At 42.8% G+C, this 12,736-nt stretch overlaps 1 protein-coding gene across 1 annotated transcript in view; it reads right to left on the bottom strand.

The window, feature by feature from the left end:
- Nucleotides 1-12,482, bottom strand: part of STEAP3 (STEAP3 metalloreductase) — a 48,076-nt gene extending 35,594 nt beyond the window's left edge. The window contains exon 1 of the mRNA XM_060775497.2: nt 12,405-12,482. The gene's annotated coding sequence lies outside the window, so the exon portion shown is untranslated. The remainder of the gene's footprint in view (nt 1-12,404) is intronic.
- Nucleotides 12,483-12,736: the final 254 nt, after the last annotated feature.

The following is a 12,736-nucleotide window of genomic DNA, read 5'->3' as shown; positions in this document are numbered from 1 at the left end:
GGACTGCCTGTACTAACTAACAATATAATTCCTGGCTTATTCCAAATACCATTATCTGTTCAGATTACAGTTTACATGTTGTTTTTTCTTTTTCTAATGTTGCCGTGCTATAGAACCTCCTTCCCCAAAGCATACCAATGCAGTACGGTCCTTGTAACCATGAGAGACACATTTCCAGACTTCATGTGGATATACGAAACCACAGATGATATATGGGGATTGTCTCCTACCCCCCCCCTCCCCCCCGCCAATCAAGATCAATGCGAGGAAAAGTTATGGTATAAATTCAGTGATGGACAGATGGAACATGGTAAAGGTTTTGATAACATTTTGAAGTTGGTTGGCTCTTCTCTGCATAGCCTGCATTCAAAATTATGTATTCCTTTAATTCATGAAGCGGGCAAACTGTACCATTACTGTCACTACCATGAAGGAACCAAAAAATATATATGTCATGGAAAATACTATTATTATTACTGAAACACCATATCTAGGAAGATTACCTAAGAGATACTATGGTTTAAACACCCATCACTGATCCCTAAGAAAGCTTACTAAGCTACTAAAGAAGTATCTGTCATCAACCTGTGATTATTGAGTTTTGCTAACAATGAAGCTTAGCTTTCAGGAGTTGTTTTTACACTTTACAGCTTGATACCACTTTAGTGGTCCTGGCCCCACCCTACTGAATCCTGGGATTTATGGCTTGGTAAAATAAACTTCAAGTCAGGTGTCTTACTGTAGGTTCTACTCTTCACTGAGATTAGGTTCGTCTTCATGATAAGGTTCCTTTCATCACAAGCCTAATTCTCATGATATGCTGCTGCAAGAAGTGTGCTATCTACGTTTTGCTGATATTTGCTCCTGTTGTTATATTTTTGCTTTCTTATTTTATACATTTATCCTATAAATAAATGAGCCTAACCAGTGGTCAATACTTTACATGCTTTATAAGAGCTAAGGATTCTGCTGGGACATATTGCTAATGAACCTTCCTGATATGTCTTTTGTCAAACAACATGGCTTTGGAGGCACGAGAGAGCAGTGGGAACAAAGTCCCATTCTGAGACTTTCTCCATGGCCCTGTTTCCCCAATGCCCAACCCCTTTACTTACACAGAGTGGCTCATTGCATCTTGCACGCCAATACCCCTGTTTGCTTGCAATGGGTGATCAAGTAACCGAGGCTTAATTAATCTTAGCTCCTACCTGTCTGACATTCTTCAACGTTGTACCTCTCTTGGAATCTTTCCCAGCCTTTATGCCAAACAATTGACAGTAAACAAAGTTAATTCATTCCCATTAATAAAGGCTGACATTTATTACTCGTAGCTCCTGCTGTCTCTTTGCTACAATCACCTGATCCCCTTGCATTCTGGTGAAAGGAAGACCAGCAATATTTTAGCCTAGCAGATAGTAAACATATACTGTTAGCCCTTCATATTAATGGAGGTTAGAAGCAAATGATCCCCATGAAAGTGAAAAAAAAAAGCTTGAATATAGAATAGAATACTATTTTTTAACCTGAGAAAATACTTGTTTAGGGATATCTGCTTCCAGCATAATGCCAGGGTGAATTCCTGTTGTATGCTGGCCACAGAATTGCATTGGAGGACCTAGACATATGTTCAATCTAGAAATCTCTAGATCAGTGGTTCTCAACCTTCTTAATGCCGCAACCCCTTAATACAGTTCCTCATGTTGTGGTGACCCCCAACCATAAATTATTTTCGTTGCTACTTCATAACTGTAATTTGCTACTGCTATGAATCATAATGTAAATATCTGATATGCAGGATGTATTTTCATTCACTGGATCAATACCCAATATGCCCAAATTTGAATACTGGTGGGGTTGATTTTGTCATTTGGGAGCTGTAGTTGCTAGGATTTGTTCACCTGCAATCAAAGAGCATTCTGAACTCCACCAACGATGGAATTGAACCAAACTTGGCACACAGAACTCTCATGACCAACAGAAAATACTGGAAGGGTTTGGTGGGCATTGACCTTGAATTTTGGAGTTGTAGTTCACCTACATCCAGAGAGATGTGGACTCAAACATTATGCACCTGGATAAAACTTGGCACGAATACACAATATGCCCAAATGTGAACACTAGTGGAGTTTGGGGGAAATAGATCTTGACATTTGGGAGTTGTCGTTGCTGGGATTTATAGTTCACCTACAATCAAAGAGCATTCTGACGCCCACCAATGACAGAATTGGGTCAAACTTCCCACACAAAACCACCATGACCAACAGAAAATACTTTGGTGACCCCTCTAACACTCCCTTGTGAACCTCCTAGGAGTTGCAAACTCCAGGTTGAGAAACAATACTCTAGATCCTCCAGCGTGACTGAAGGAAGTTGACCATAAAACCACACTGGAAAACTATGAGATTCACAAGAGAGAATATTTCTGCTCAAATCCACAAATAATCAAATGTGCAAAAACCACAATGTAGAGGGACTGTGTTAGCAACATCCATAGAAAAAGATCAAAGCACTGTGGTGCATATGGTTAGGAAACAGACTGCAAAGCAAAATGTTTTTAAAAATGAGCAATGTAGTCTTTTCTGAACCTGTGTTTTGGAAGAGGCAATGCTAAGAACCCCATATTTGAGGTAAAATATCCAAAACCTACAAATTATTTATCTTGAAGCCATGGAAACATTATATCTCTGTGTCTCTGTATATAATAAATAACTTAGTTAACTTTTAAAATGAATGCTTATTCAGCCACAAACATCAGTAGTGAGCCATGACTTTAGGCCAGTTTATAGCTCTCAGATTAAGGGCCCTATATGCCAGGATCTGATCTCAGTGCGAACTCATATAATCCAGTTTAAAGCAGAAAACCTGGGATCAGATCCTGGGATATTGGGCCTGTCTGGAAGGGCCCTAAGTCATCTCACAGCATTAATGCAGGAATACTATGGGTGAGTTCCTAGGAAGAAAAGCACAACATAAAAATAATAAACAAAAAGAAAAGAATTTACTGTATTCCTATAAACATATGTGTCACGAAAAAAGTGGGAAAAACTAGAGAAAGCTATGGAAAATAGTGTTATGTGAGTAACTTGGCATGCCTTGGATAACAGAGTCTTCTTCTCTGGAGGTTTTTAAGTAGAAGCTGGATGGCCATCTGTATGGACTTTGATTGTGCTTTACCTGCATGGCAAGGGGTTGGGCTGGATGGCCCTTGGAGTTTCTTCCAACTTTACGTTTTTATAATTGTTGGGAGACGTGTGGTATCCTAAGCCAATGTAGAATAGTTGTTAAAATCTGAGCTTGGAAATGTTTTTTTTTTTTTTCTGGACTACAGCTCACAGAATTCCCCAGCCAGTATGGCCAGTGGCTAGATTATTGAGAGTGATGGAGCCCCCGGTGGCTCAGTGGGTTAAAGCACTGAGCTGCTGAGCTTGTTGATCGAAAGGTCGCAGGTTCGATTCCGGGGAGCGGTGTGAGCTTCCGCTGTCAGCCCTAGCTTCTGCCAACCTAGCAGTTCGAAAACATGAAAATGTGAGTAGATCAATAGGTACCGCTCCGGCGGGAAGGTAACGGCGCTCCATGCAGTCATGCTGGCCACATGACCTTGGAGTGTCTACGGACAACGCTGGCTCTTCGGCTTAGAAATGGAGATGAGCACCACACCCCAGAGTCAGACATGACTGGACTTAATGTCAGGGGACTACCTTTACCTTTTTACACACCAGGCTCCTAAAGCTGTTACAGACGTAGGCAGGAGGTTACTGACTACACTGGACACATTCCAGCTGAAGCATTTGTTTTTGTTTTAAATTACAAATCTAAATTAAAATATACCCTATAATTTACTTCAATAAAATGCCCAAAACTGCCACATTAATACAAAAATATTAAAATAATGGAAATATTAATTGGTTGGATGAGTTATAAATCAATGAAGAAAATCACACGCTGCTTTTATTCTTGAGGGACTGTCTTTTAATTAATGATTATTTTTAGACACAATTCTGCTGAGAAGCTCAGGATGGCACAGAAACTCTCCCCCATCTTACGACAAGCACAGGAAATACATTAGACTAAGAGTTAATAAATACCACAAAGTCACCCATCAGGATCTGAGTGAAGATTTAAAGAGAGGCATTCCTAAGGCTTTATTCGGCATTTGAACCATTGCACTAGTAAAGGTAAAGGTTTCCCCTGACATTAAATCTAGTCTTGTCCTTCTCTGGGGGGGTGGGTGGGGGGGGGGGGTGGCGTTCATCTCCATTTCTAAGAGCCGGCATTGTCTGTAGACACCTCCAAGGTCATGTGGCCAGCATGACTGCATAGAGCATTGTTAACTTCCCGGAGAAGCTGTACCTATTGATCTACTCACATTTGCATGTTTTTGAACTGCTAGGTTGGCAGAAGCTGGGGCTAACAGCAGGAGCTCACCTGTTTCCCAGATTTGAACCACCAACCTTTTGGTCACCAAGTTCAGCAGCTCAGTGGTTTAACCTGCTGTACCACCGTGGGACCATTGCACCAGGAGACAATTGTTTTATTTGGTTTATATTGCCTTTCCACTGAAAATAGCACTAGTAATAATAAAAATAGATAAAATATAAAATTATAATAAAAAAATCAAAACACAGGCCCTCTTCAAGTTCACATACAACACAGAGAAGTACTTCCTTTGACGATCTTAAAACCAAACACATTCATACAGAGGAATGCTTTTTTTTTTTTTCAAATCCCTTGATCCTAAGTTGTAGAAGATTCTATAAGGAATGAATAGTATTGCAAACTATGTCAGGAAGCAGACGCAGCAGGTATTTCCTGCCTTCATTTTTGCCTTCAAAACTTCTCTTACAATTTTCAGAATTCTTACACATCATTGCTTCATTAATAGAGGAATTAAAGAGACCAAAAAGGCATGCTGTACTTTGCAAAGACTTAAAGCAAAATCACCATGTGGAGCCCCCGGCGGCGCAGTGGGTTAAACCCCTGTGCCAGCAGGACTGAAGACCGACAGGTCGCAGGTTCAAATCCAGGGAGAGGCGGATGAGCTCCCTCTATCAGCTCCAGCTCCTCATGTGGGGACATGAGAGAAGCCTCTCACAAGGATGATAAAACATCAAATAATCCAGGTGTCCCCTGGGCAACTTCCTTGCAGATGGCCAATTCTCTCACACCAGAAGCGACTTGCAGTTTCTCAAGTCGCTCCTGACATGACAAAAAAAACCAAAAAACCAAAACAAACCCAAAACCATGTGGTAAAATTCAATTTGATGCAGTCATTCCATTGCAAAATATATAGTGTGTTACCTGGTTCATTAGATAATTAGAAGTACCCCCCTGTATATCTCTATTGTAGAATTAATGTACTTTGACAACACATTAGCAGACATGGCGCAATGCTAAGGAATCACGGGAACGGCAGTTCTATAAAGTCTTGAGCTTTCTTTGCCAAAGAATGCTGATACTTCACCAAATGACAACTCCCACGATTTCACAGCATTGATCCTTAGCAGTTCAACTGGTATCGGATTGCTTTAATTCTACAGTGGAGATGGACCCCTAATCAGCTCAACTGGACCCCTCAGGCACCACGTGCAAGACTGCACTACATGTTATTATATTATATTATTTTGGTGATCATTTCCAAATATTACCACATACAAATTCCAGCTACAAAGTATATTTTAAAAGTAAAGGTAAAGGTTTCCCCTTGACATTAAGTCTAGTCGAATCCAGCTCTGGGAGTTGGTGTTCATCTCCATTTCTAAGCCAAAGAGCCGGAGTTGTCCGTAGATGCTTCCTAGATCATGTGGTCAGCATGACTGCACAGAGCGTCATTACCTTCCTGCTGGAGCGGTACCTATTGATCTACTCACATTTGCATGTTTTCGAACTGCTAGGTTGGCAGAAGCTGGGGCTAACAGCAGAAGCTCACTCCGCTCCTCGGATTCGATCTGCCGATCTTTTGGTCAGCAAGTTCAGCAGATCAGCAGCTTAACCTGCTGCACCACCGGGGGCTCTAAGCATATTTTACTGTATTGAATTGTTGATATTACTCTATGAAATTACCCACTTGTTTTTATCCATCTGTGTGTTTACTTCACCTGTTTTGGAAAGTGTCGCTCTGTATAGTATTTTTGGTGCTGATTACAACAAGCTCTGTCCATTTCCCTCTGCAGCTTATTTATCTTCTTCACTGCCTACTGCCAAACTTGAAAAGATAAACACCCACCGCCTGATTCAGCTTCTTAGAAGCCATTCCCTCTAAATATTATTTTAGGGAGATTTCACTTGTTTAAATACTTGCTTACAAAGACATGCTATGAAACGCTTTGGGAACCTTGGATCGGGATGATGTCAATTTGTTGTTATAAACGAAATTTGTTTGGGAAATATTCAAGGGATAAAATATTAAACAACGGGCTTATTTACACTGTTCATCTTCCTGTTGGGAGGGCTTCCAATCTAATAGTTGTTTTGCTATGTTCCACATTTGTGATGTAAATATTAATGACTCACAAAAGTGTACATTTGAATTTTTGTCTGCTATATTGAACAACACATTTGACTTAGCACATTTGAATCTTAGAAAGAAGGAGTTTTGATACTCTACGCTGCCCCTCCTCTCCTTGCATGCTTGGCTCTCAGTTCTTTCCTGCCTGTGGTGTACTTCAATGCACTGATTGTATTCAGAAAGCAATTTAAATGTTCTTAGGAGGATCACATTCTTGCCATAAACGTGCGTGCGTGCATTGCCCAGAACAAAAGGTGAGGAAGTGAGGACACTGCAACACAAATAGAAACCTTAGCTGGTGCATTCATTAACTTTCTATAACCTAGCCTGTGTTTAGATCCTGATCTCACTTGCCCTTGCCTATTAGAGGCCTGGTAATCAATATTAGAGCTTATTTCTTCTCTATGGGGCAATCCTGCCTTTTTCTTCCACTTATAGGATGTTTGGAAATGCTGCCCTTACTTACAATAAACTGAGGCACACTGGAAAAGAACATCCCCAAAATTAGTATTTTCCAGGTGCTTGAACTTCAACTTCCATGATCTCCTTTAACACTATATTGATTGAGGCTGATGGGATCTGTACTTCCCACTTGGGTGAAAACTATTCACCTCACTGGCAATTTCATATGCAACAGTACCAGTACAATTAACAGGAAACATTTCTATTTTAACTCTATATGGCAATTTCAGCAGGCTCTAGAACAGTAGTTCTCAACCTTCCTAATGCCGCAACCCCTTAATACAGTTCCTCATGTTGTGCTGACCCCCCAACCATAAAATTATACTTCATAACTGTCATTTTGCTACTGCTATGAATCATCATGTAAATATCTGATATGCAGGATGTATTCCAACTCACTGGACCAAATTTGGCACAAATACCCGATACGCCCAAATTTGAATATTGGTGGGGTTGGGGGAAGGGATTGATTTTGTCATTTGGGAGTTGGAGTTGCTGAGATTTATAGTTCACCTACAATCAAGTGACATTTTGAATTCCACCAATGATGGAATTGAACCAGAACTCTCATTGCAAACAGAAAACAATGGAACGATTTGGTGGGCACTGACCTTGAGTTTGGGAATTGTAGTTCACCTACATCCAGAGAGCACCTACATCCAGAGAGCACCATGGACTCAAACAATGATGGATCTGAATCAAACTTGGCACAAATACTCAATATGCCCAAATGTGAACACTGGTGGAGTTTGGGGAAAATAGACCTTGACATTTGGGAGTTGTAGTTGCTGGGATTTATAGTTCATCAACAATCAAAGAGCATTATGAACTCCATCAAAGATGGAATTGAACCAAACTTGGCATACAGAACTCTCATGATTAATCGAAAACACTGGAAGGGTTTGGTGGGCATTGACCTTGAGTTTTGGAGTTGCAGTTCACCTACGTCCAGAGAGTACTGTGGACTCAAACAATGATAGAACTGGGCCAAACTTGGCACCAATACCCAATATGCCCAAATGTGAACACTGCTGGAGTTTGGGGAAAATAGACCTGACATTTGGGAGTTGTAGCTGCTGGGATTTATAGTTCACCTACAATCCAAGAGCATTCTGGACCCCACTAACGATAGAATAGGGCCAAACTTCCGACACAAAACATCCATGACCAACAGAAAATACTGTGTTTTCTGATGGTCGTTGGTGACCCCTCTGACACCCCCTCGTGAGCCCCCCCAGAAGTCCTGACCCCCATGTTGAGAAACACTGCTCTAGAACAAGTCTGCTACCATACAGGTTGCCACAGAATATGAGCAAATGTATTGATGGACACATCAGTGTCAACAAACAGCAATTAACTTTATTAAGGTATCACAACTCACAACCTCTGAGGGTGCCTGCCGTAGATGCAGGCGAAATGTCAGGAGATAATGCTTTTGGAACATGGTCATATAGCCCAGGTGTTTTGACCTACAGCCTATGTGTTTTGGCTTACAACTCTCAGAAATCCCAGCCCCTTTACGAGCAAGTCACACTCTCTCAACCTAACAACAATGCAATGGCAAACATCCTCAGAATAAATCATGCCAAGAAAATCCTATGACAGTGTCACCGTAAGTCAGAGTCAACTTGAATGTATGTATCAGCAACCACAATGCATCACTGAGGTGCTTAATAATTAGGAGCTTTACTGTATTTCTTGGATCACTTCTGGAAAATTATGAGGTATTATGAACAGATGACAAAGGCAGGTGCTGTTATGCATCAGAACAACAAAGTGCTTTGTGGCACCACCAATTTAGCATGATTTAAACTTTTTAAAGATCTCTACTAAATGATTCCAAAGCTATTTCACAAAAGCTTGTGCCACAATAAATGCATTAGGCTTGAATCCCAAGTGGTGTCTGTAGAAAGGCCTTGAGGCTTTTGCAAACAGAAGTGGAAAGTTCATTTTCACCTTCCTTTCCCTTTGAAGCTCTTGTGCCACCCCTAAAACTGTCCCAAAGAGTCCCTATCATGCAGCTTTTGGGGAGGGGGAGGCAAAGTGAAAAAAGAAACACATCAAGATCTTGTGAATTTCAGAAACAACTGTCCCACAAACTTAATCCAAAAATGCAAGCTCTTGCTTCCATCCATGTCATTGAACCAGCTTTAGCTGCTTCACCTAGACTGGGATCAAATAGTTTGGAAAACCAATAGCACGTAATTGCACATTCTCCAAAGTTACCCAAAGATTTAGCATCACAATACAACACCTAACTATATATTACTGCCGCACATAGACTTAAACTGTTCTGTAAACAGAACTTAGCCTAATGCACTTATTATGGTGCAAAATCCATCCCAAGGGAAAGCAGGAGATGCCATTTTGCTTGCTAATAAAAATATCCCATTTGGGTCCCAAAACCTGTGGCTCCACTATAATGCATCACCTATAAATGTGTGCCTAATGGGTGAAAACTTCCTACTTTCCAAATCCTAACTGGAATATGAAATATCCGGCCTTCAGTAGTTTGGTTCATTTCACTTTAGTATCACAACTCATAGACCACTTATACTGTGGATAATAGTGACCCCGATATTTCAACCACACTTGGGCTAGAATCCATGGATTAGGGACACTGTAATTTAGGTAGTAAAGTATTTAGTAATTTAGGTAGTAAAGTAATTTAGGTAGTAAAGTAGTAAAGTTTCTCAAACTGTGTTCCTCCAGGTGTTTTGGACTTCAGTTCCCATAATGGTAAGATGGTTGGGATTTCTGGAAGTTGAAGTCCAAAACACCTGGAGGAGCAGTTTGAGAAACACTGCTTTAAAGCTGTGGTTCTCGACCCATGGGTCCCCAGATGTTTTGGCCTTCAACGCCCAGAAATCCTAACAGCTGGCAAACTGGCTGGGATTTCTTGGAGTTGTAGGCCAAAACACCTGGGAACCCACAGGTTGAGAACCACTGCTTTAAAGGCATCAGATACCATCTGATCTTGGACTCTAAGCAGGGTCAGCCCTGGTTAGGACTTGGATGGGGGACCACCAATAAATACCAGGTGTTGCAAGCTATATTTCAGAGGAAAGTACTGGTAAAACCACCAGACAACATATCTGGTGTAAGAAATCTCTATGAAATCCATGAGTTGCCATAGGTACACAGGCAACTTGAAGGTACATACACACACACAAAGTAATTCATCAGGAGGTACTAAATGAATAAGAGAGGTTTGTGGTTTGTTGCACTTAGAATCTTAGAGTTGGAAGAGATCTTGTGGGCAATCCAGTCCAACCCCCTGCCAAGAAGCAGGAAAATTGCATTCAAAGCACTGATAGCACAGAGGACAACAGAAAATAAGTTATTTTTAGGATATTGTTCTGGATTAAATTATTAGAGGCTTGAGAAATAGCATTGGGTTCAAGAGCGTGGAAAGAACTAACCTGCAACAAGGTACACCTTTAAGTACATCTTAGAGGAAGGAAGCAATATTAATCCCAAGCATAAAGGAGTGCCACGTGTTATACATCAACAGTGTAAATCTCAGTGTACACACAGAGGATTTACTGGTTTCTAGCTATTCCACAGTGGAATCCCAACATCATCAAACACGTATTTCCTTCTGGGGCCAAAGCACATGCTCTGGAAAGAGAAACCTTTCCAATCGTTGGACAGATGTTGCCTTTGGCCAGACTCTTCCTCAACAGGCCAAAGTCAACATCAGGTGCATGGAGGAAAGAAAGGGGCTGTGTGTTTGTTGGCTTTTCAACTATGGCCGATTCTGGGAAAAGCCACAAACACACACATTTAACATGACACCACTTTGATTGCCATGGTTTAATGTTATAGAACAGGCATGGGCAAACTTCGGCTCTCCAGATGTTTTTGACTTCAACACCCACAATTTGTGGGAGTTGCAGCCCAAAACACCTGGGCATCCCAAGTTTGTCTCTGCTATAGAATGAAGAGAATTGCAGTTTCATGAAGTCTTGGGTCTTCTCTGTCAAAGAGGCCTGGACTCTCACGAAACCACAACTCCGGTGATTCTATAGCATTGAGCCAGGTGGTGTCACACTGGATTAATTCTCAAGTGTAGATGCACCTGGGATGCAGCCATGCAGGACGACTCCAGCAGCCTCAATGACCACAAAGCAACAAGCACACAGTGAGTGCATGTATACCAGGCATGGAAGAACAGAAAACGCAATGTTGGTGGGCAGGAAAAGAGATCTAAAGATGGGCTCAAAGCCAATCTTAAAAACTCTGGCATAGACACTGAGAACTGGGAAGCCCTGGCCCTTGAGTGCTCCAGCTGGAGGTCAGCTGTGACCAGCAGTGCTGTAGGATTTGAAGAGGCACAAATGGAGGGTGAAAGAGAGAAATATGCCAAGAGGAAGGCGCGTCAAGCCAACCCCGACCGAGACCGCCTTCCACCTGGAAACCAATGCCCTCAATGTGGAAGAAGATGCAGATCAAGAATAGGGCCCCACAGTCTCCTACGGACCCACCAGTACACTGATCTTGGAAGACTATCCTACTTGGACAACGAGGGATTGCTTAAGTAAAGTAAGTAAAGTGCCAGGCATGGGCAAGCTTGGGCCCTCCAGGTGTTTTGGATTCCAACTCCCACCATTCCTAACAGTCTCAGGCCCACCTAAGTGGCTGAGGGGGAAAAGGAAAGGGTCTGGGGCTGTTAGGACTGGTGGGAGTTGGAGTCCAAAACACCTGGAAGGCCCAAGCTTGCCCATGTCTGGTTTACACTGTAGACGAAATGCAGTTTGACACCACTTTGAACTGTCAAGGCTCAATGCTAAGGAATCCTGGGAGTTGTAGTTTGACAAGAATTTCAACCTTCTCTTCCCAAGGGTGCTAGTACCTCACCAAAGCTACACACCCCACAACACTGAGCCATGGCAGTGTGTAGACCAGTGCTTCCCAACCTTTGGTCCTCAGGTGTTTTGGACTTCAGCTCCCAGAAATCCCAACCAGTTTACCAGCTGTTAGGAACTGTGGGAGCTGAAGTCCAAAACACCTGGAGCAGCACAGGTGTAGATGCATTCCTTGGGAGGCAAAGCTGGCTGGGAAAGGGGAAGAAACGACGAGCAGGAAGAGGAGAGTCCCAGGAGGAGGATCCTTTCCATTTTTGCAATAGCGAGCTGTGAAAAGCTCAGGAACCTCTAGTAAGGCCGAAGACTGAAGGCAGGCAATCCAGGAAGGCACAGAATTCCTCCTTTGCTTTTGTTGGCAGGCAGGGGGGGAGCAAGCCTTGTGGGTTCAAGCCCCTCTCCTCTCTCCCTCCCTCCAGCCCAGCCCGGCTTCCCTTCCCCTTCTCCCCATTTCCCTGAGCATGTGCGGCCAGCAAAGGGCTTGCAAGCAAGGGCCCAGCTGAGCAAAGGAAGGCGCAATGTGGGCAGCCCCCGGTTCCCACCAGTTTCCCCCACTGGCTCGGTGTACTCACCGCTCTCGGGGGCCAGGGCAAGAGAGGAAGGAGGGAGAGAAGGAGGAAGCCTGGTCTCCTTTTCCTCCTCCCGCGTCCAGGCTCTGGCGGAGTCAAAGGATCCGGGCTCCTCCTCTTTCTCCTTCTCCCCGCCTCTGTTTCCTATCCCGGTGTCTGGTTTGGACGCGCCTCCTTCTCCTCGGATACTCCAGGCCCCACGTGCGAGCTTTAGGCATTTTGGGGAGCCTCTTCTCGCAAACCTATAGGGGGTTGGCTCTCAGGTTTCCCCCAAAAGGGCTGTGGAGCTGCATTCCTTCCTTCCTTCCACAGCCATAGTTAAACCAATGCTGAAA

This window comes from Anolis sagrei, chromosome 1, assembly GCF_037176765.1.
Source record: "Anolis sagrei isolate rAnoSag1 chromosome 1, rAnoSag1.mat, whole genome shotgun sequence".
Taxonomy (NCBI): domain Eukaryota; kingdom Metazoa; phylum Chordata; class Lepidosauria; order Squamata; family Dactyloidae; genus Anolis; species Anolis sagrei.
Note: the sequence above shows the minus strand (reverse complement) of the source record. Positions and strands in the feature narration are given on the sequence as shown.